This window comes from Oxyura jamaicensis, chromosome 4 (assembly GCF_011077185.1).
Source record: "Oxyura jamaicensis isolate SHBP4307 breed ruddy duck chromosome 4, BPBGC_Ojam_1.0, whole genome shotgun sequence".
NCBI classification, from domain to species: domain Eukaryota; kingdom Metazoa; phylum Chordata; class Aves; order Anseriformes; family Anatidae; genus Oxyura; species Oxyura jamaicensis.
The window spans coordinates 38,960,881-38,985,533 of NC_048896.1; the positions used below are offsets into that span (position 1 = coordinate 38,960,881).

Genomic DNA, 24,653 nt, shown 5'->3' on the forward strand with positions numbered 1-24,653 from the left:
ACCTGTTTTGGTCTAAAAGAGAAGTTCATTACTAAGATGTACAGTGAAGTGGACCACGATAAATGGTAGTGTGGACAAGTTAATACACAGCTCAAATGCAGCTTAACGCTGTTAGAGGAGGAATAGCTCTTGAAGGTTTTTTATGGCCATGAGAACTGATGCAATATTTTCATATACTTCCTATTTAGCAATTAGTAGAAAAAAAAAAAATACAGGCTGTATGAGCTTTTGGAAGATTATCTGTAACAAAGACTGAAAGCTGTCATCATCCATTGGCTCATTTAGATCATCTTCTTTTAGATGAGGTAACTCTTTCTTAGTATTTTTTAATGATTATCTGCAATGTATCTACTATGAACCTTATCATGCAAAACTGCTTTCAAAAGCAGACTTAAAACTAACCATTGGTCTAAAGAATTATGACACTTTATGTTAGAGGCAAACTGAGGGACAGAAGATGATTGAAATATTTACCTGATGTCTCTCCACTTAGCTGTTGATTCAAAAGGAGACTCTCTCTGTTCAGTAGAAGCACAATACCTTTGTAATCTAACTCATCTGTTTTTAAATTGTGCCATCACATTTACTCTTTCAACTTGTTTCTTTCAAGAACAAAGTACACCAAAAGTTTTTCAACAAGTTAGAAAAGTAGGCTGCAACTGGACAGTAGCTGTAGCTTGAACAGATACAGACACAAAACCACAGCATTCTTAGTTCCATAGCTGTCATTGATGAGAGCTCACTTGCAAGTGTCCCCACCATCTGTGATCACATCAAGGGTTACCTACATCATTGCCCTACCTTGGTCTGATGTGTGGCCCATACTTTTGTGAACACGTAGTTTCATAAATACATTATTTCCACTTCTATTGATATAATAAATCAGATGCAATTATGGTCTTTCATGTTCTAATTCATAAACTTTAGAATTAGCTGACAAAACAATAGAGTATAAAAAGTAGAACACTAAATTTTCAAGAGAGAAAATAGAATATAAAATTAATTTGGAGACATTTCTGTAATGTCAGGATTGATTTGTTTCTTAAATGGTTACATCTTCCATGTCCATCAGCCTGGAACATGTGACAAACTGGTTAGAGATCATTACAAGCATGAGATTTATTAGCAGACTTAACCCAATTAAGAACAATGCAAATGGAAAAAAAGCAGGGAGGGCTTTTCTGTTAGAAATATTAAATGTCCAAGCCTGGTTACTATATGTAAATAAAATAATAATATAAAAAAACATACTGCATGTTTGAGCTGTACAGTACATACTGATGTACAGTATACTATAAGGGTTACAATCACGATTCACAGACAAGGGCTTCAGTATCCTGCACTGCCGTGAGCTGGGATTCACGGCTGAGTTAACATAGCTGTGATGTATCAACATGTGGCTATCTGGAGCTGAAACCAGAAGGATCTTCCCACTGAGGGATGTTTTCTTCATGACAACAATGTCACTGTAGGATACAAAAGAGTGTGTCTAGGAGTCAACTGTGTGCCTTGCCCAGCAGTAGCAGCACTCTACATCTACACTACGTCTACAGTGCATGAAATCAGATGAAAAGTGCCTTTTGTAAAAATCAAATAGAGAACATTCACTCCAACAGCCGTGGAATGATGAAAATGAAACACTTCTGGGGTGGTGGCATCACTGATAAGTGTAATCCTGGATGAGCAAGAGACTAATGAAAATTCAGAAATATAGAACAGGGACAGGGACAGGAAAGTGTCCATAAAACAAAAACAGCTCCAGCTAGCACATGTAAGTATTGATTTCTCTGTCTATTTTATGCAATGCAAACTCTCATTTTTTTCACTGAAATTCTCTTTCTGGAAGTGTTATTTGAAAACTACTAATACAAAATGCCCCTTGCCTGTCTCACATGCAGTTTTATATCATCAGTATCAATGGGGAGGAGATGCTTATTAAAGTCAGTGGGGAATAACAGGGCTCCTTCTGATTTTTGCAGAGGGTAAATCAGGTTCATTTAATGGGTGTAAATGAGATTAGAAGCAGACCAGCTGCACGCACTTCAGTGAGGCTTATCATAACATAAACAGAGGTGTTTATTCATAAAAGTGTAAATGCTGTAATTTCTCATTGCTTTGCCCTATTTTCTAAGTAGTTCCACAAATGTATAGATGCTGATGTCAGAATAACCCATTAGATCATCCAGTGTGACTTTTGCTATGTACAAGACCTTTAAATTTTACCCAATTAACTTATTTCTATTGAAAAGGCTTGTCTGTAACTCACACTTGACTAAAACATCGTTTCTGTTGGGCTAAAACATGTCTCCCAGGAAAACATATAGTTTTGATTTGAAAACATGAAAAAAAAAACTGAAAAAACACAGCATTTCGTTCCAGTAGTAGTTACATTCCTCCTTTAAAATCGTAACCATAATTTGAATTGTTTTGCTTCAGCATTCTACTGTGAATTCTTCTTTACCTGCTATATGAAAGACCTTTCTTCTATTATAAATTTTCTACCCCTAGAGATATTTATACGATGTAATAGAGTCAGATTCAAAGCTTCTTATCATAAACTAAGTAAATTGAACTCTTTAAATGCATACGTATCCTAGGGAAAAATAAAAATATAAAAAAATGTTCTCAGTCTTAGTTTGGTTAACTCAAGTAAGCTAACAAATGCTAAAAGAGCAATGAAGACTAGGCCAACTTGGGTTTAACTTCAGTTGGTGGCCTGCTTTGTTTTTCTCCCAAACAGCTCTAATAATTTTAGCACTTCTACATCTCAGGTTGAAATTTTAACTTTATTATCTACTCTGCAGTTTTTACTTTAGTTAGCTGACTCAGATTTGCCAACCCAAATTCAGAGCATTTCTTTTACTTTGATATTATTAGTGTATGTTAATGACTCTGGCAGAGTCCTTTGCTGTTCTTGCTTCCAACTACACTACTCTGGGCTCTCTGACAGAGGCAGAAGAAGATGTGACTGCCCCTTAGCATCTCTAAGGAGTGCAAACCTACCACCAGCAGCAGTGCTGAACTGTAAGCTGCACTGGTTGATGTGCAGGCAAATGACCCGTTCTCCTACTTCTGCCATGAAGACGGTGATGTCTGGCAGAAGGACAGAGTGGCAAGTGGGAAGAGTAAGGTCTCAAACCACTGCAGCTAAATCCAGCGCTCACTTTAACTGTTGACTACCCAGGATGCCGCACAATCCATACTCAAAAGTATGCTACGCATTTATTTCCACTGATTAAATGGTCCCATTCCCTCCAATTCACACTTTATTTCATCGGGGAGAAAATGAATGAATTAAAAGACAGTTGCAATATACGTCTGCAGAATCCCAACATTAAAAGACTGTTGTTTCAGCTCAAGGTTTCGGCTGAAGGAAAGGACCAAAATTGATGATGACCTCAATTAAATTTCTATATTATCTCGGGGGAAACTTCAAGCCATATGCTGAAATCCCTTTAATGTTAATGTGCATTACTTGTTCTCCCGTCAAGGCTAAAGGAGACACTTATGCCATACGTTTCCATGTTGGAGGACAGACTCACCGAAATGATGGTCTGAGGAAGGGGACAAAAGTACAGAAAGGTCACGTTAGACCCAATGGCATATGCTTTTCTCTTTTAGATATTTAAAGGGATGTCATGTAAGAAAGAGAAAAAGACAGAGTTTAGTAATACATGGTCAATGTTCACATACGTTACAGATCAGCTAAAAGCTAATTGAAATAAAAGAGAAACTATGCTGAAAATTCAAAGTCAATTAAGTCCTTATCATTTAGTGAAGTAATTGTGTGGGCTCCACGCAATAGAAGGGTTCACCTGACAGTTAATTGTGTTCGTTTTGGTAGAGTTACCACGGGGAAGGAGTTGGCCTGTCTTGTTAGGCGACTCATGGCCAGTTTGCAGTAATGGGTGACATGTCCAATTACACCATGTGGAGAACAAAAAGAAATATTATGCCACAGATTTCATATGGCCCAAGCTGAACGCTGTATATTCTACATCAATTAAAGAAATAAAACAGCTAAATACATCACCATTCAGATTGGACATCAGGAAAAATTTCTTTACTGTGAGGGTGGTCAAATACTGGAACAGCCTTCCTAGAGAGGTGATTGATGACACCAAGGTTTCAAGAGATATTTGGATAATGCCTACATTAATATTGTTTAACTTCTGCTTAGCCCTTGAGTGGCCAGGCAGTAGCACTAGATGATTTTTGAAGGCCCTTTCCAACTGAACTATTCTGTTCTATTACCCTAGATCATATAAACATCAAGATTTCTAAAGGTATTAGAATGTCCTTCCTATTATTCATTTTCTTTACACTTGGAAACCAAAAAGATCAGACAACTTATTTTTGTAAATAAAACATCTCATAAGCTCTCTCAAGACTATAAGGAAGATTTATTCAATTTGCCCCTAAAAAGCTTCTTTTCCCATGACAGAAAACAATTTCTCTTTAAGGCATTTCCACATACATTTTTGTTGTGGCCTTCGTTCTTGGCCAGCTACTGCTTCTCTTACAAATCCTTATGATTGCCTCTGCTGACAAGGATTAGATAGTACCATTAACCCACAGTCAAGGGCACTGTGTCACTTATTAGATTTTTTTTAATCAAACACCTTTGATCTCAAGCAGTACTTAAGAGCTGACATGCCACTGAGAATGTAATGCATATTAAAAAGAAAAGGTACACAATGGATAGTCTCCCCCAGTAAATACTTCCCACAAACTAGCTTATCCTCAGTAGTAGTGGGTATGCAATCAAAAGCAGAGAAAGTCAGAAAAGGAGGAAGGCAATACAACAATACAGTGGCAATCTTAAAGCAAAAGGAGAAGATGTACAAACAAAATGACCAAAAGGTATCAGTGTAGGTCAGATCAAATCAAATTGAGGTGTTTACTCCCTGTAGGGTATTTGAATACTCAAACTCAACTCCCTTTCCAGAAAGTGGAAAGAGTCTAGGTCCCTTTTGCAGCTTTAAAAATCTTTGTCATCGATTATAAGGCATATTCCATTATTATTCTTAAATGTAAACTGATCTAAAATTTGTCATTCAGTAACACATTAAAAAAAAATTTGTGATTAAAATGGGATTGGTAATACATTTCCAAATATATGTTGCCTGCTATTTTTGTACTTGTGTACACTTTTCCAAAGTCCAACTGCATTCATTGCTTGGGAGAAGAAATACCCTAGGTTTTAGAAAATGCCTTTCCTTTTCTCTGGTGACCTGACTGATAAATTTGTCTGTGACCATTTCCTCTTCCCTCACCTGCAAGACCAGATAAAAAATATATATATTGGCACCCCCCAACACAACATGGCTATTTTAAATAGGTGCTCAGTGCCCTTACTACTTCCTCTAGTTTTGCCACCCAGACCTGCCGCTCCTGAAGGCAAGACACAAGTGGGAGTAGGGAATGCTGAGCTACATCAAGCTGCCAGAGCCTAAGCTGGTCCCTATCCCTCCCTGTGATTGTTAGCTAAGAAATAGCTAGATGCTTGTAAAGATACTGGCACTATATTGTTCTCCATTATAATACTAATCACTGCTTTCTGAACAGCTGAGCTTTCTTCGATTCTCAAGAAAAGCTGAATTAATTATTAATTATAGATAGAAATGAGAAATTCCTGACGAAGTTTATAAAGGGGGAAAGTAGCACCCATGTATGTATTTTCAAAAAGCTTCAAATGGTTTTGTTATCATGGATAGCTGCAAAATGGGAGTCAGCTGAGCATCAGGTTCTCAAATTGCTACAGTTTAATAACAGTTCTTGTGTTGTTCATGCAATATGTGATTATCACAGTGTGCTTATAAAGGATTATGCAAACACAGATTGCCTGGCTCTCAGTTTTTTACTGAGATCAATTTACTTAGATCGACAAGTGGGATTAAATTAAAAAGGTAAATATGGTACACAAGCCCTACTTTCAACTTCAATTGCTGTTATCAAGCCATTCATCTCAAGAACGAGCAGATGGGCCTGTTTGTTAACAGACTCTCTGATAATCAACAAAAAGGGGCACAGAGCCATGCTGCAGTAAGCGAGAAGTAACGTACATGCTGAAGTAAAAAGTATTCTTGCTTTTTCTCAGAATGTGTTATAATACAAGTTGGAATGAAGAGCGCTGAAGTGTACAATTGCTAAAACAGAAGTTCTAAAGGCAAGCAGAACTTGAAGAGAACAGCATAATGTGTGCTAGTCACTAAACAAAGCAAACATTTCTCTTAAACATCCTTCAGCTAAAAATACACACTGTTTCCAAAGGAGCATGCAATCTACTTTTCTACATTCCACCTTAAGATAAGTAGCAAAAATTACAGACATTAAGGAGGAATGACTTTCAGTAGATACTATGCAGTACAACCGGCGATTATTCAGAATCAAGTCCAATTCAAGTAGAACAGCTTCAGGACAGACCTACATACTCATGTAATTCCAATCACTTCCATCTGCCATGGGGAAGGTGAGATGGATTAACATTTTTCTGTTCATCTAAACCTTTGTCACTGATCAGCAAGGTCACCCAGAAACTTTTCAATTATAGAAAAGGTTACTTTCATCTTCACAGAGATTTTGTAGTACCTTTGGGATGCTAAGACTCTTAGGGTAGTGACTAATGGGCCATACTCCAACAGGAGGTCAGTGATAAATGGTGTACCACAGGGGCCCATCCTGTCAGGTTTATCAATGAGCTGGAGGAGGTGAGGGAATACGCTCTCACAGAGCTGACACATGACACTAAACATGGGAGCAGAATGTAAGCAGAAGCTGCAGGACCGAGAGTTGTCCAGTCTGGAGAAGAGGAGGCTTTGGGGGAGACCTAACAGCAGCCCTCCAGTACTATCAGGGAGGTTGTTAAGAAGATGGAGCCTCACATTGGTGCATCATGGGAAGATGAGAGACTACAACTAAAAATTCAAACGAGAGATTCAGACCAAGTATAAGATGAATCTTTTTCACCATGACAGTCAAGCAATGGAGGTTACCCAGAGAGGTTGTGCAATCTCCATCTTCACTGATCTACAAGACCTGATTGGATAAAGTCCTAAGCAACATGGTCTGATCTCACAGCTGGCCCTACTTTGAATGAGCTTTGGGTCTCTTCCAATCTGAAGTATCCTATAATTCTATCATTTTTTTATATATGTGTTATTTTATAACTTCTCCCTAGAACTTTCCGTAAAGATAGATGAGAGGAGACTTACACATCACCTGGATCTTTTTCTTCAATAAACCTGGTCTCCTCTCTTTTTTCCAACCACCAACTTTAAAAGAGAAGATCTACATCTACAGATTGGAGCAATTTAGAAGAGGAAAAAGAAGCACTGCAAAAACAACCATCTGTCTGCCTGATTTTGACTTGAAATTAGGGGCTGCATATTTTCACATAACTAAAACCGACCAAGGACATTGTCACTGAGACCAAATACTGTAGTCCCTCATATGCACGTTTCTCGTTTCCTTCAAGACAGTGGCTGCATCCAAACTGTCTACTGGAAACAACCTACTGATCCACACCATGTTCACACACTGTCTAGAAGAATGCTAACTGGAATGCGAACGTGGAAATCCATGCCATGAAATGTGTTAACAGATAAGCAGGGCCTTAGGCCAGAGCTCAAGCTGGTGCCATGGCCCTCTTCTATTTACTCAGACTGACCTCTCCAATGGAGTCACGTATTTCTACACATAGACTACAATGGATTCAAACAATGAAGTACAACAAGTAAAGATCAAGTCAAAAAATAAAAATAAAAATAAAAAGTACAGTAGTAAATATTGTCTTAAAGGATGATCATGGCAGCATCACATTTTCTGTTCACCATAGTGCCATAACACTATGAGAAGCATTATTTTTATACAATGGTTCGCCTCATTCATTTCATTTCACTATTATAATGCACAGGTTTCATCTTAAATTTGCCCCTCTGGAATACTGCCATGGTCTATTTGCCTTTCCCTTTATACCCTTCACACTCACTGAAATAATCTCAAAAAAATTTCCATCCAGTGTCCATCAGTACTCAGTCACCACTAGACCAGTAGTACCATTTCCTGTATGTCCTGCACTACGTGAGCCGATCTTCATGTAAGTCAACATATTTCTGCAGGAGTCAGCCAGTTTTACAGTCTTTAACACCAAACATGCAAAAGTATCAACTATGTCCCTTCATTTCACCTTAATGAGGTGTCAATGAAAACACAACATGCAACTGGAATGAAAGAACTTTGTCCAGCTCCTGAGGACCTCTAAAAGCAAATGTATTTGGCAGCAGTTTTCAACAGTATAATCTTGTAACAAATACTTTAGCCACTTTCCAGCTCCACATGACAGGTGTTTTTCAGGCAGACCTTATATGCTGGTATAGCACAAACAGGGATGGCAAGGTGCTGTTAGGGAATGCACCATCCATTTCATGATAGTGTGTCATGCTTAGAGGACATTGGTCTTGGCACTCCAGAAATTGTATTTGCTAGGTAACATTCTATCAGTGTCATTACCATTCCCAAAAGATAGATTAGATTAAGAAGTTTATTGAGATATTTTGATTCATTTACCAGAGATTTCTATTTAATATATGCACACCAAGGTGTGATGCAGCACAGCACTGAACAGGGACCTTTGCAAAACCACAACCACATCATGGGCCTAAAAGCTTACATTCTTATCTTCTGGTATTCGTGTTCTCGATACAGCTCCTGCTGGTCAATCTCCTTCTCCAGTATCAATAATTTGACAGGGTTCTACTTAGCATTCCTGCTAGGGAATGGAATCAATTTTTTTGCTAAGTCTCCAGACTCGGAAAGAATGGTGTTTTTCACAAGACCAGACTTGCACGATGTTCTGCTCTGGCCTTTTTTTTTTCTTTTTTTTTTTTTCTGAAGGTGTAATTATTGACATATTATGAAGACAGACTATTTGATTTGGGCAAAACTACCAGAGATGACTGCCTTTCATAGGTAAGGGATTATAAACATACCTATACTAACAAAGTGCATCCAGCATGACTGTGGTTATCCCAAGAAAGCTATGTTCTGTTTCAGTGCATAAGCCCCAGATACCTGTGATTTTTAAGTAACTCAGTTCGGTTGTTATAACAACATTTACACTAGCAGGTTTTGTTGGCATCAGAGATTATACAATTTCAAACTCTTAACTGACATGGCTATCTCAGTAAATGTATTTATTGGAGATATATTCTGAGACACACAGATTCTTACCTAGAATACAACAGTAATCCAGGCAAGAATACAATCAAGAAAACAAAAAGTTAGAGAAAAAAATTGCCCTACACAGCAAATCAAACAATACTGCAAACAGTTCTGCAAGATGCTGGACACCGTTTCTGCAAGATGAGTCTTAAATATATCTTAAGTTATATCTTAAGACAAGGGATATATATCTTAAGAAAAGGGATCTTAAAGTATTAAACTTACATATTCAGAAACTTTACCTCAGATGAAATTATGCCATTATCACTGCCTTTATTTTCTTTGCAAGCACACTGTGAATTTCCCTCCAATAAGAGTAAGTGCTCTGGAGTGAATGAATGAATTACTGACTGAGCTGTCAGACTGTAAAAGCTGTCCTAAAAGTGCGAATATAAAGCTGTTCATTTACTGGTTTTGACACAAATAATAATCAGGTTAAGCATTGAAGCATATGAAGGATCAAAACAACATAATGACAGGCTATCAAAATAGTCGCAGCATTCCAAAAGTGCCTCATAGATCGGAATACAGGAGCTGAAAAAATGAATACATGTAAGTGGTTTTAATCATTGTATAACAGTGCATTAATCCGAACAGAAGCTCCATACTTACAAGGGAATTAGCTTTGGTGATGAACATTTACAACGGCCAGGAAGGCCTTTCCTCTATGAGGAGGGACCAGTACAGCTGAAACCAAGTATTTATGTGAGGATAATAATGGTGGAGAAGTCAAAAGTAGGCCAGAGGGGGGAAAAAGGCAAAAACTAAGGAATGTCATGCTTATTAAAAAGTTAGTGAGAAAATGTCCTGTTCTGTCTGATATTGTCATTTCATAGTTTTAGGACTGTCCTGCTTCACTTGGGCAGACATGTCTTAAAAAACAAAAAAAAAAAAAATACAGGAGAGAAAAGCACACTGACTGCACCCACTCAATGAGCACACTATATGAAGATTTCTACTTTAATAGACGTTAGCCTGTAAGACCAAACCAATAGCTCTAGAAATATCCATGAAATGACTATTAGAAAGAGTGGGAAATGTCATGTTTGCATTTCCTAATACACAAACCAAGGGAAATCAATTTTGATGAGTCTTTTCACCTTTCCATTGCCCCTAGCATTTCCATAACCTGGAAACTGAATCAAACTGATTTGAAGGAGCTTTCTCTGATTATGTTAGGTGGACAGAAGGTAGCAAGTATCTGCTAAATTTGATCACATCACCCTCATCTGATATCTTTCTTTGATAAGTTGACTTTCTTTGATAAATTAACTCATATCCTATCAGAAATGCTGTAGATCTAATCTCTCTGGATTTGGCAAGCATTCAAATTCCTCTCTAATTACTAATCAATTGATTATTAGTTTTACTTCCTGATCCTGATGAGTAGTTAAGACTAATTATTAATTATTTGTATATTATATTAGAAAACTAATATTAGGCATGGTTAATAACATTTTATTATTAATTAGAACAGATGATTACCCATTTAGCAGGAAAACAGACAAGTAGTGATGACATAGGATTTACAGGGATTACCAACAGAGTTCTCGGAGTATTACTCTTATTTTCATACTCTTTCATTACTCTTATTTTCATATTGTCACTAATCAGCTTATCACAGAAAGGAAAAAGTGAGAGAAGTGACGATTAAATTTGGTGACAACTTGTTAGGAAACTTTACTTATGCAAAAAAAAGATACCAGAATAGCATAAAGGAAGAACTGAATGATCTTGAGCACTAGAACAGAAAGTATGGGATAAAATATAATAGGAAAATATGAAAGGTTATATATTTCAGAGCTAAAAAGAATTATTATTCATTAGAAGCTGGTTCATCCTGTACTGGAAACTACATAAGAAGGAAAAAGATGTGTTTATTAAGTAATCATTGGAGAACTGGGTGACAGCAGTGTTATGTGCATATGAAAACAGACAGAAGTGGAATATGTAAGAGGCATTTCCAAGAGAGAACTGGGGAAAAAATAAGAGCTGCACTACTGTGACTAGATCAATAACACTCTACCATCCATGGTCAAACCATTAATCAGACTCAGGGAAGGGGTAGCAGAAAGATCTGGGGAAGAGAGGCTTTTTACCTCTTGAGGAGCAAACAGACAGCACAAATTCCTAATGCAGGAACTAGGACTAAAGAAAATCTCTTCAACTTAAATGTGATTAGATTAGATGATTCTTGAAGTGGAAGAGGACTGGATTCAATGATTTGAAGATGTACATCTTTCCTGTGTTCCTAACCACTTTGACTACAGCATTATCTGTTATTCAGGTTCAAGTATATAAAAACCTACTGAAGTGGCTGTGCAGAGCTGCAGTAAAATAGTCCAGAGGTTGCCACCATATGGGCTCATGCTGTGAAGCTGGAAAGAAAGTAAATTATCGTGCATCTATGGATGGAAAGGGGGAGCTATTCAACTGGGGAAAATGGAACAGGCAATATTTTATTACTATTTTATATTTCTGCATATCTGCAGAGATAAACAGAATTGTATTTTATTGATTACCTGTCTATAGTTTGTCAAACATATCTTCTAAGGAGCCCTTCTGTGATGCTATTCTTACATTCCTCTGTATGAGGATTCAAAACACGAAGTTGCTGACACTGAGTCATAGAACGAAACAGAACAGGAGCTCTCTAGTAAGTATTGAATATTCTGGTAATTTCAGTGCACATACAGGAACTTCTCTGTGTTGGCTGGTGGAAAAACAGTGAATGTCTGATAGAATCAGGAAGCTGGGGATCTTTATTTTCAATTTTCTTGGCAAGAATTTTGGAGTCAAATACACTGAAAAATCACATTCCCTCTTCTTCAGATTTGATTTTATGTGTATCAGGTCTAAAGTGGTAATGGATCATTTGGAATGGTCAGCTTTGCAAATAAATTGAGCACGATGATGCGTTTCACAATGATTTGAGGAAAAATACTGTTTATCAGATAAAAAAGCTGTTGTTTTGATTACAAACACGAGTATCTCTAATTTGCTTAAAGTTTTCCATCTCCTGGAACTTTAGTTTGCATCTCTAAAGGATTCTAGTTGAAGAACTGATGGATGAACTGTCTGACTTCACACAGGACATGCTAAATCTAAGTGAAAAACCTAACCCACCTTTACTGATTTGCCTACTTAAATAAAGGTCTCTGTCTCATCTGAAGCTTTAATTTCAGAGTTTAAACTCTAACACTCTTGGAATATTCAACCAGTGATCTAGACTAGAGTTCTGGTTCTCCATGCTGATATAGAAGAGTCAGGAATCAAATTCTGAGCAAGACCAGTTCGTGTGGACATGCTTACAATGGACTGAAAACCAGCCTTCATTAAACACACTAGTCTACAAATTCTTGCATACCCAGAGAAGGAGGCAATTTATGTAAATGAAATGAGCTGTATAATAAAGAGTGTTGGAATACAGAAAGCAAGCAATAGATAAAACAGATTTTCTAGATTTAAAATATATATATATATACTAGATCCTGCAAGACATACATTTTTGAGGTATTAAAATAACTTCTGAAAAGCAGTATTTTGTGCTTGTTCAGCCCTCCATCTCTAAACTACTATTTTTATGTGAATAGAGCTTAGCCATAGACCTTATGCTTGGCCAAAGCTCTCTAAGCTGAAAAAATGCAAGTAACATACTGTGCTTCCCAATTATACAAGAAACATGCAGAGCTTTCTACTGGCCATTCAAATCATAGCAAAACTGCAGCAGGGCAGCCATATTTTGATCTTCAATATTTTACAATTATTAATACTAGATTATGCATCTATATTTTTGTAAGTAATATGCACTTGGCTGCTGAAGTAATACATTTTTAGAAATACTGAAGATGGATATTAACTGACACATTTTGCCAGCTCTTGGATTTATCCTTGTGTGCACCTTATTGAGGAAAGAAATAATTTTTAAACTTTGGATAACAAACTACATTAAAAAGAGAGATATTACATTTTAAAAAGAGATACTGATAGAATATATAGAGATGTGAAAAGAGGTGCCATACATTGTAAATAGTCTGCATTAAACTTCATCCCATTTAGTCAGTATCAGTTTGCTAAGGTACAAAGTGATGGAAAAAATAGTTTGGTTTGAACTGATTTTCATTCACTTATGAAATTGCCTCTTGGGGTAAGCAAGTGAGTACCTACAAACGTATGTTTGCAGAGCAAGTGGGAATCTGTTAGAAATTACCTCTAGATAAGGTGTATGAGCTGTGCAGTGAAATGCCACAGAACATTTGTTTATAATATAGAAAGAGTTGGATATGAGGATTGTCTCCCTAAAGTAATTCTTGGACAGGTGACTTCCAGCCAGTAAAAATGTTTTCTAAATTTTTATTGAATTGCTTTCCAATTTCTGCAAAATAGTTATTCTGAGGTACAAAAATCAATTCTGACATACCCATTTTTAACATTTACCTTAATGCTTCTTTTTTAAAAAGAAAAGCAGCAACTTGGGCATGCACATCTTTTAAAAAATCGAAAAGCCTAGGATCTTGTCCCTGGATGTACTGAGTTGTGGATGCTTAGAGGAAAGCCATGTGGAGCAAGTCATGTGTGGATTGATTCTTCCTCTGGCATAACAATGTCTGGCAAACAAGAGAAAGACGGTAGCCACACCATCCTGTGAATAACCACTGATAGACATAATCATGAATTTGTATCTTTTCCAGAATGCATACGAATATTCATCTTCCACAGAGTTGTGTGGCAATGAGATCCACTATGAATTGTAGGTGTTGGGTGATTAAAATATATTTCCTTTTAGTTGTTTGTTCTTGAAAGCTCTGTAGCTCATTTTATACTGAAAAGTGAACTTTTGTTCCACCTTCAGTTTCCCTGCACTATTCATGGACTTTTAGATTTTCTTCATACTTGCTCTTCATTCGTTTCCTGTTTAAAAAATATAAGGGCATTAAGCAGAATGGGAAGAGAAAAGGAGAAGACTGCATGCTGCATGTTTGGAAAAAAATAACTAGACTTTTGTCAGCAGGATAACAAAATAAATAAATAAATAAAGCCATCAAAAAAAAAAAAAACAAACAAACAAATGAACCCCTACTCCCCCTAACAACCCCCCCTCCCCATACACACACACACACACAAAATGAGCAGTTTGTGCTTTGTTTGATAAAGAAAATGCCTCTTTCATTATGAAACGTGACTGCAATTACACCATAATTGTATTACCATAGTTTGCTTAATAATTCTAGTCATATAGAAATGTTTGAGAGAGTAATAAATGGAAAATTGAAAAAATGCCTCCCTTCATCTGAGACAGGGAGTTTATCAGTGTTCAGGCTGCTTGTTTAGAGCAGAGGCACTTAAAATCTCCAGCAGTAATGTGGCCTATTACATTTTAGTAGAGAAAAATTCTAGGTCAGATCCAAAAATTCCATAATTGCCTCCAGCAGATCACTGAGTGAACAAGACCAAACTAGAAGGCATTCATTTCTCAGCTGTGCAGGGACTTATCACCAAAGACATTCAGTTAGTCTTGCCCAGATCTGAACTAACAGTTGGAAAAATGAAGCATAGAGAAAAGGGTTACTCAAATAAGGACAACATTTGAAAGTACTTTGTGCATTACCTAAATTAATCCTACTAACTGAAGTTTTACAAAACAAATATATATATATATATATATAAACCTTCAGTCATAAAACTTCAAAATTTACCATTCAAGCTAAAATACAGTCTTCTTTCCAAGCATTCATTTGTCTTCTTTTCACCCAAGAGACCTATGTGAGAGAAAGGAGTACCTTTCCTCTTGCCTTCCCTTCAAAGTATGGCCGAAGCTTCTTTGCTCATGAGGTCAAAACAGATTGTTTTTAGAACAACCTCAGGAACTGTGAGTTACTCCCAAGGAGAAAGCATTTTGTGTTGCTGTATTAACAGAAATGTTTCCAACAATAATTGCACAGTAATACGTTATGCTTGCACTTACTTACATTGTTCATATACTATTTATGCTTTATAATTTCTTGGTCAAAAATGGCAAAAATATAGGCCATTTTTTCTTACAGGATATCACACCTATCAGCGATTTTACAGAGTGTATCTGTAACTGCTCGGTACCCAGCCATTCCCATGAGAGCTGACATTTTGAGATTTCCAAAAATCAACGCCAATGACTCAACTACATAAACATGGATTAAGGACCATGGCTTTGAACCCCTGTGGGAGGTCATCTTTGCAGTAAGAAAACTGAAGACAGTTTTTACTTGTTTTGTTTTGCCACAACTGAACTTCTGTTTGATTCTGTCTGAAACTTGCAGCGAATGACTTCAGGGTTCGTTTTGCAGTCGATACATTCACAGCTGGGAGTCATTCATTCAGACTGCAGTTAACATTCAGATGATGCTAAAAGTGGTCTAAAACAAAAGTTTGGCTCTAGATGTAGTCTCCGTTTTTTACAAAGACACCTCAGACAGGATTTAGGCAGACAGGCAATCCTGGCAGCTCATCAACATCATGAAGTGGAGTGCAGCACAGTGATCCCTAAACCAGCAGAGATCCAAGCCACAAGTTCATGAAGAACAGGAGAGTGCTGCATAGAAGTAGCTCAAGCTGCCCTGTTGTTTGAGTTATTAGCTTTGCATGCTGCCAGGAACAGTGTTTCCTCCCCACCCACTCATCAGTTTTCTGTCTAGAATTATCACAAGCCAGCTTTGTACTCACAAATGTAAAAATGTTTGAAATCAAACAGAAAATTCCAGTTCAGGTGTCTCATGCCAATGTATTACCCCCTGGTTTCTAAACTGTTCTATTTTTACCATCTGGTGTTTTAAAAGCATCCCTTTCACCCTGAATAAGCTGTGCAAAGCTGTGGCACAAACCAACAGCCTAGAGGCCTCTCTACACCAGCCTAGGCTGGGCAAACCTATCTCACTCTTAACCCATCAACATTCACTCAATACATTTGAGTCTTGGTATCTGTCAGCTTCACTGAAAGAAGTGTCCAAGTGTGCCACTGTTTTACAAGGGGAAGGATACCACCTGCACAAAGTCAACAGTGAACTAAAAGAGGTCATAAGGAAGAAGAAAGTTGGGGTCTCAACAGTATGGACTTCTGAAAAAGCAGGCATGCTTCTGAAGTTTAACTCCAAGAGTCTTCTTGTTTGAAGACTCCCAAGTGCAAGAAGGTGCACTACTCCAATCCACCAGTCAGAGAACCAAAAGAATCAGACATCCGGAATGAACAGTTTTTGAAAATCCCTCCTTCCATTACCAGCTCCTATCAGTGTTGCTCTGTGGTATCTAGCTCTTCCTGCACACAATATGAGGACTCTACATTTTTGATTCACAGCCACAGATTTGGTGGCTTAAGGGATGTTAAGGGTATATCTGCTCCACAGAGTGAAGATGACCCACTGATCCCAGAGCTGGCTGCACAGAGAGAAGCATGTCTCAGAGGCAGGGAAGCACAGTGCAACCTTTTCCTAGAACCCAGGAGGAGCAGCCACAATAGCACTGAGCTAGTCTCATGCAAGCTAGCAAACCCTTCCTTTCAGTACATATCATAAGCTTGACTGTAGCATCAGGCTGGTATAACTGAACAGTGTGCAGCTGCAAGACTGCTGGTCATAGTTACATTATGTATTTCAGCACTTCACTCTGCTCCAGGTTGCCCAATCCAACTGGTCATATTTGGCAAGCAGAGATGTTTGGTTTGCCCTCTGTCCTTCCCATCAGTCCAGTGAAACTAACTACAGAGAGGCAGCTGAAAAGAGAGGCTGCTGAGCCAAAACAGAAGCGGAGTACACAAAAAGATAGGAATATCTTAAATAGCCTTTGTGAGTAAAATGTTTTGTTAGCCAAATGATAAAACCATTGGAAGATGATCATTTTGCCACAGAGGATCTTTATACATATTGTGCCTGAACAGCCTTTAAGTCAAGCTCTCAGCAATTCTCAACATTCAAGTCCAGAGGTAATTTCTACACCAAAGTATCTAAAAGATAAGAATGATACGGCAAAGCCTCCACCATCCTAGTTTTAATTAAATGAAGGTTGGCATAATGATCACATAAAACCATAAACAGAGACAAATTATATATAAACAGCACAACTAAAGGTTGATTGAAATGTTAAAGATCAGGAGTGATAATATGTAATTAGCCATGATTGAATCACTTAAGGCTAACTGTTGATGCATAGAATCTCAGAGGAATGGGTTGTAATTTTGCAGTTAATCTCACTGAATAGCTCCCTGAATTTCAGTTTTGACTGAGAGGTTTTACCAGCAGTTATGGTTTCTGAAATAACACAGTTGATTTCAGGCACTGTATTTGATCAAAAATAACTGCTCCCCTTTCAGGTAATGAAATTGAAAGTTCAGATAAAAATGTACCTTCTAGAGTCATTGAATTTATCTAGTACCTAATTATTTATAAATGACAGTTAATTATGGGAAAAAAATAGTTATATATAAGTCTTTAGCAATTGTAATGTTCTGGAACTTCCCTTGGTAAAACATCACTATGTAGTGGTTTTCTTTAGTGAAAATATGTCTAATTTTTTAATCTTCATGTGTTATTGCATCAACTGAGGAAATAAAATAGTATTAAAAATGGAATGGCAATGCACCATAGGATTATTATTATTTTTTTTTTAGTTTTAGTAAACATAGGTTTAATATTATTTATATCTTCATCTCCTAAGCATAATTTCAGTTCTTGAGAAAATTTGAAAAATATTTGCAGTCAATGAAAAGGAAAACAAAAATTTGAAAGAGCAAATAGAAAAATAAATAAATAAATAAATAAATAAATAAAAAAGTCAATGACTTTACATAGCAGCTCATTATTTGTAATGTTGTAATTTTTTTTCATTCCTGATGTAAGATATTCAGTCTGTAAAAATCAGGTTGCTTAGACATCACAGCTGACATTCCTAAAAATAGGAGCAAAAACATTTCTCCATAGTATTAGTCCCAAGTAATACCCATAATAAAATAATACATATATATTATAAAGAAGAATGGAAATCCTAATAAAGGAATAAAAGTGTACACATACAGCAGAAATCAATGAAGAATTTTGGACAGTTAATATTTTCCTATGAGCATAACAGATATTTTCCTGAAACATGGTTTATGCTATCTCAAACTTTGCATAATGCTTTAATTTTAAAGCTTTCATTGTACGATGATAAAGGGTATATTTATTTTATGGTATTATTATACATGCTCTTATTTTCTTACATGAGCAGATTTCATAAAAACTACCCAAACCAAAGAAGTTATAATATACACATTAACAGTCATCTGCATGCATATACTCAGAGGAACAACGACATTCTCTGTCTGAAACACTGAGATCATTTACACAACTGGAAAATCTAAAAGTCTAAAGCCGTACGCATTGATAATCATGGAAGGAAGTGGCCAATTCATCTAACTAGACTGGATAAACTTTTTTTTTTTTTTTTTTTTTTTTGGTACCCCTATAGGCCATGAAATACTATTTTAGCATCCATTAAGACAGAAAAGGGAACCTCCCACTTTGTGATTGCATTCATAATACGATAACTGTGCAGAAATTGGTTGATGAACTAAATGCATTACCTTAGGCCATTACCTTAGATTCTGCAGATTTCTCCACAGGAGAAATTCACATTCCCGAAGCAATGAAGATTGGTTTCCACCAGTGGTTTCCTGAAGATACAGTCAGACTGACTGAACATCCTTACCTGAAGAAGGCACTTCCAGCTCTGAGGTTTGTCATGGAATATTGTTTTACTGAAGAGCCTTTAGTATTTCACCTCTAAGTTTTTATCCAGAGAATTTCTGTTCATAGAAATGTCCTTTTCACATATTTTAATTTTAGACCATTTTCTTCCCTCTGCTCTTTTTCATATTCAGAGCCAACTATGAGGAAGAAATGCTTTAAAATAAACTAGGAACAGCAACAGCAGAAATGCCATTTTCCCTTCAGATAGAAGGAATATAAAATTTAAATTCTATCCACAGTTACATCCATAAGTTAACAAGATAACATATCCCTTTTCATAGTAAAGTTACATATTTAAGAGATTGTACGATTTAGGCTCAAAGGTCAACAGTAAAGAGCAATGCTACATTCAGTCATAGCTTGGTCTATTGCCATTCATTAATGCTATTTTAAATGAATACACATAAAAACACTTACAGATCCATATTCAAGGTTGCTGGATGGTGACTGGAGTGTCCTTTTTTGTTGCCTGACATTCCCAGAGTCTTTGAAGCATGCAGCTATTCATTGGATCTTGGGACTGGATTATGTTGTTGTGCACTAATGTTCATTGTTTATATAATTATCTTTCTAGCATATTGCTCATTCTTGTTTTTTTTATCTGCTTCAGACTGCTAGTCTTCTACTATGCCTATAAAAAAGAAAAAGATAGATAAAGTCAATACTTTTCTTCGGTACGCATGGCATCTCAGAAAATGAATTGTAGCACTGCACATTATTAGATGTGCAGGTAATGATGTATTCCCTCTGCCAAACTCTTTACAGATAATAAAAATTACATGCTTGTTGCAGACACACTAATTATGTGCAGTTATGGACAAAAAAAAAAAATTGAATCCCTTCCTGAGGTGCAGATTAGTTTGTATTGAATACTGCCTTTGGCAAGGCATTTGTGAATTTTATTTTAATTTTCTTAGCAGCAAATTAGAAATATATTTGAAAACTATTAAATTTGAAATACAGCCAGTGAAGCTGATGAATTGAATTGATAGTGGAGTTTCTCCACTATCTACTCTTGACTAAAAGGAAGGAAATTACTTCTTTGGCTTGCACAGCATGAGTTCAGTATTTCATATAACAAGGGTATCTAGAGATGACAGACAAGACCAGGACTGTGCCAGCTGCCACAGAAACATATGTAACTACAGTTTCTTTTCATCAGCTCAGTAAAGAGTGATTTTGTATAGACTCTTTCCTTAACCATTAATAACATGGGAACATCCAGGGGAAAAAAAAAAAAAAAAAAAAAAGCCAGAGCTAGACCAAGACAGACCACTGTGAAGCAGAAATTTCTAAAGCCCTTAGAAATGAAGGCATCTGGTCACAGGTTGAGTCACCTCCTGTCTGGCCCTAGCATTGCAGACGAAGCTGTATCACTGATTCCTCTACTCAGCCCACTGTCTGCAAAAGCCTGAGTTTCCAGACACATCCACTCCGTTGTGCTAGGCTTTTTCAGCTGACAAAAGACATGTGTTTCTAATTGCTTTGTCCTAGATTTGGGATGTGGCATGGCACTGGCAAAAAATCAGTTTTCATCTTCAGAAGAATCTCTTTCAAGCCGTAAAAAACTTCAGACACTGGATCAAAACACTAGGAACTCCCATACCTTTTAAAAAGAGAAAACTCTGCTGTATGCCTTAGAAACGCATAGCTTAATTAGGAGAAAAAAATGTCGTGGACCTTTTGTTCAAGGGAACGTCCCATGTCACTGTGCCTATTAGTAGCTCTAACTATAAGAACCAGAAAACAAAAGCAGAAGCACCATTAGAAGATGAAATAAAACCTTAATCACCATCCATCCGGAGCTGGAGGATTCATATCTCACATGAAAAAGGGCAGCCACATGGATTCATCACAGAATGTTCCTGGCCTTGTCTTTGCATCAAGGCAGCAGCTCGGACCCCCCAGCCGTGACTGAGGCCTCTGTCCTCAGGCCTGTACAATGGGCTGAGTCAAAATCAGCCCCTGCCCAGGTAGTTTGCCCTGTTCTCAAACCCCATTACTTTGTACAAGTCCCTCTCCATGACTCTGTGTTGCTCCCTGCCCTTCTTCCAGCAAAATACATTTTATAGGTGATTTAAAACTTAGCATGCAGAATCCACACAAAAAGCACCAAAGCTTCAACCAGGCCAGGAGGGCCAGAAGGATAGGTGACAATGCCAGCATTTCAGCTCCTCTCCTCAGCTTCTCAGAGCTGTGCCACCACTGATACTGCCTACAGGCACCTCCAATTTATACCAGCAAACCTGGGGGCTACAACAGATCTTCTGACAACAGAGAGGAGAGAAAACAGGTCAGAGACTTGCCATGCCACCTGCTCAACCCAGCTTTGTGCACACAGGCAGCAGCTGCAAAGGTGAAGGAAGGGAGAGGACATCCATGCTACCACAGAGACACCTCTATTCAAGGAAATTCTCTTTGTTCACTTAAGTGTCATAAGGTCCTGAAAAAAGTGTAGTATATCTGTACTACTGGGTGAATGATAATATCTCTGTGTAATTATAGATCTTTATCACAAAACAGAGGCCTAGTGTGACACCACACAGCCTTAGCAGCTTGTATTCAGAAGCAAATTAGGCACTGAGCTAAGACACATTCTCCATCTACGTCTGGCTGGTAGCAAGCATAGACCATTTAGGCTGTGCTAGCCCTGAGTCATAAGGATTTAGTCTCTGAATTTGGATCCTCCAGCTCTCCATTCTGCAGTTAGAACTGCAGAGAAAGCTCAGAACCATCTGTACTGTCAATGCCAACTCATCCTTTAACAAACTCCCCTCAAAAAAAGAAAAGATGAACTGTAGTAAACCAGGACTAGCTACAGCAAGATGAAGCCATGTCTTGTTTTCATTCTTTCTATTTTCAGCAGAGCTGCTAACAGCAACAACATTGCTGGAGCAGTCAGCAAAGAGAACGACACCCTTGTGCTCACCCACTCGGCTTATATGAAAAGAAATGTCTGTTGCTCCTTCCTTTGCTTTATGCATTTATGCAAGTTTATTATTTTATTCTTTCAGTTACTACAACCTCCTTCCCTCCATAAAAACCATCACTGGCAATGTCTATAAGGCAGATCAGTCATTCTGGTCAGAAAGATTTCATTTGCAATTCCCATTATCATACCCAGACAATGCAGCAACAAAACGCATAAGGATATATTCATTGTTAATTATACTTATTGTATAAACAGATTGTCATTTAGCACACGTCATTTAGATTACAAGATAAAGTAATGAGAAGTCATTACATACTCAATAAACAAAAATACACTTCAGGCTACATTACTGTAAAACACTTTTATCCATTGAAAGAGTGCTAAAGGAACTGGCAATCCGCAATCCGGTCTATTTCCAAATACAAATTAACTTTGTTGTCTCTAAGTTCTCCGTGGGGGAGAACACAATCACAGTTTTCTAAAATGCTTTTCTTCCCTCCTGCTTTGAACTCCCTTGTTGCTTTGAACTTCTTTCTTGAAAGGGCCCAAGTATAAAGGAAAGCTTCCATTGCATGGAAGGGACAATGACATGATTATTGTAAAAACACTGTCAAAACACACAAGGAATAACATGTTAAAAAATAAAAATAAATAACTTCTTTTTTCTACTCCTTACTTCCGTTGTCTTAACAGAATGTTCAAAATCTGCAGCCAGAACTAATTTTATCTCACTGTATCTCTGCAAGCCATCCCTCAGCCAAATTCAAGAAAGGTGCTACAAAAGTATTCATACAGCTAACATTATATAGAAGCAAATATTCAAATATATTTCAAGAAAGCTGGTTTGAATAAATGTTTTTCATGTCCTTGTCCATTGGTACAGAGGTGAAAATTGTCCAGGCTTATTCAGGCAGAGAAATCTATTGCTCACATACATTGGGCAATATTTCCTCTAGCTAAGTATTTGGTCCAATTTTCTTTTTTTTTAGGTAAGTTCCCCAGGTTCACATTGAATTAAATAAGCTACCTATACAGCACTCTTATTTGGTCAGATATCCTTCCATCCCAGCCTTCTCTGTTTACTTATAGCACAAGAAAACTATCACTATCAGAAAGTACTAATATTTACTTAAAACTCTTTAAATCTAGAAGAGAATAAACCAAAAGACATTTGCAGTGTGACCCTACAAACTAATATTTCAGAGATGAATGGGGAGTGAAAAACTGATAATAAACGAGATGTGCTTAAAACCTCTTAAAAGACTGCTAGAGCAAAGTAAGCCAAGGGATACAGTTTTGTTTTCACACCATTCTGAGATAAGATGAGAAAGTCCAGATAAATGAGCTGTACCAAGTTCTCATGATTTGCCACATATTTATGGACTACTAAGAAAGTAGATGATGAAAGGAATTAATTCCTGATTTACATATTCTACTAATAAAGTGGCAAAGTCTTAAGGAAGAAACACAACAGCTGCAAATTATGTAATTACGTATCTGTATGCAAATTTGCAGACATCTCATAAATGTTGGAATACTATTTGCAATGCTAATTAAGTGCCTTTTATTGCCTCTGCATAATTCCTACATGTGATTCTGTGCCAGATGTCATTGTAGCATGCAAAACCTTTATTGTCAGGTTAGCTGAGGTAGCACACATTAACACTGCTCATAAAAATCCTATTTTTAATTAAATTACCTGCAGTGTCTCAATAATTCCTCACTGTTTTCCTGTCCAAGTCAGTTGGATGATTCTTTTTTTTCAAATTGCACAAGTGAATCACAACTTCCAAAAGCATGGAAGTATTTCTGCCCCACCTCAGCAATATTATTAAAAAAAAAAAAAAGGGGGGGGGGGGGGGGCGAACAAGAAAAGAAGAGGGGGGATGGGGAGTATCACCTTGAGAAGCCAAGATCAGTTCCTCACAGAAGCTTAACAGGGAGCACCACAGTGTCAAGGGAAAGACAAACAGCGAATACTGCTTGTGACAAGTGTCTCAGAGCAGCAAGTAGACATATGAAGACTGCAATCAACAAGTGGCATCACTAAATCTCTCTTCTGGGTTGTAACTATAATGTTTAGTGCAAGTTGTACGCTGGAACCTTATTTCCTCCTTAAGACATTTTTTATGAAAGGTCCAGTTTAAAAAATGTCTTCCACACACATTTCTTGATCTTAGGCCAAGTGACTGAGCAGGAAGACCAAAGAAAAAAACATTTGTGAGAAGAAACTAACAAGAAAATTAACTATTTCTTCCTCTGAAAAAGTGACTGCCAATTATTTTGTATTTGTATAGGATCCAATAAAGTATAAATAGACCAAAAAAGTTCTTCTCTTTTAACAATTTCTCATTAACAAAAGCTTAGTAGCAGCTTAGTAGATACCCTTGATTTAGACCACCTTCCTTTAAAACTTAAAGCCATGAAGCAATGTGAGACTTCTCCCATGCAGTCAAGGAGGTGCAATCATTTTAGCTGGCCAATCCGTTCTGATTGAAGGAACAAATTTGTCTTCTGAGCAGCAGGATTCACACGCTTTCCCATCATGATTAGGTTTCTCAACACACTCATCTAAAACCTTAGCACTGAGAGAGTAATAATGTACTTCACGGAAAGAATTTTACCCACAGTTCAGTGTGAACCATGAAATCAGAATTCTCCACAAAATAAATTCATAGTAACCTATCTGGCTCAGCTCAGAATAAATCTCAGACTGTAGACCAAGATCTAGCCTTTTTTTTTTTTTT

At 37.2% G+C, this 24,653-nt stretch overlaps 1 long non-coding RNA gene across 2 annotated transcripts in view; it reads right to left on the reverse strand.

The window, feature by feature from the left end:
- Window positions 1-18,150: 18,150 nt before the first annotated feature.
- Window positions 18,151-24,653, reverse strand: part of LOC118165997 — a 96,440-nt gene continuing 89,937 nt past the window's right edge. For both annotated transcript variants that reach the window (XR_004750308.1, XR_004750307.1), the window contains exon 3: window positions 18,151-19,605. This is a non-coding gene — a long non-coding RNA (uncharacterized LOC118165997). The remainder of the gene's footprint in view (window positions 19,606-24,653) is intronic.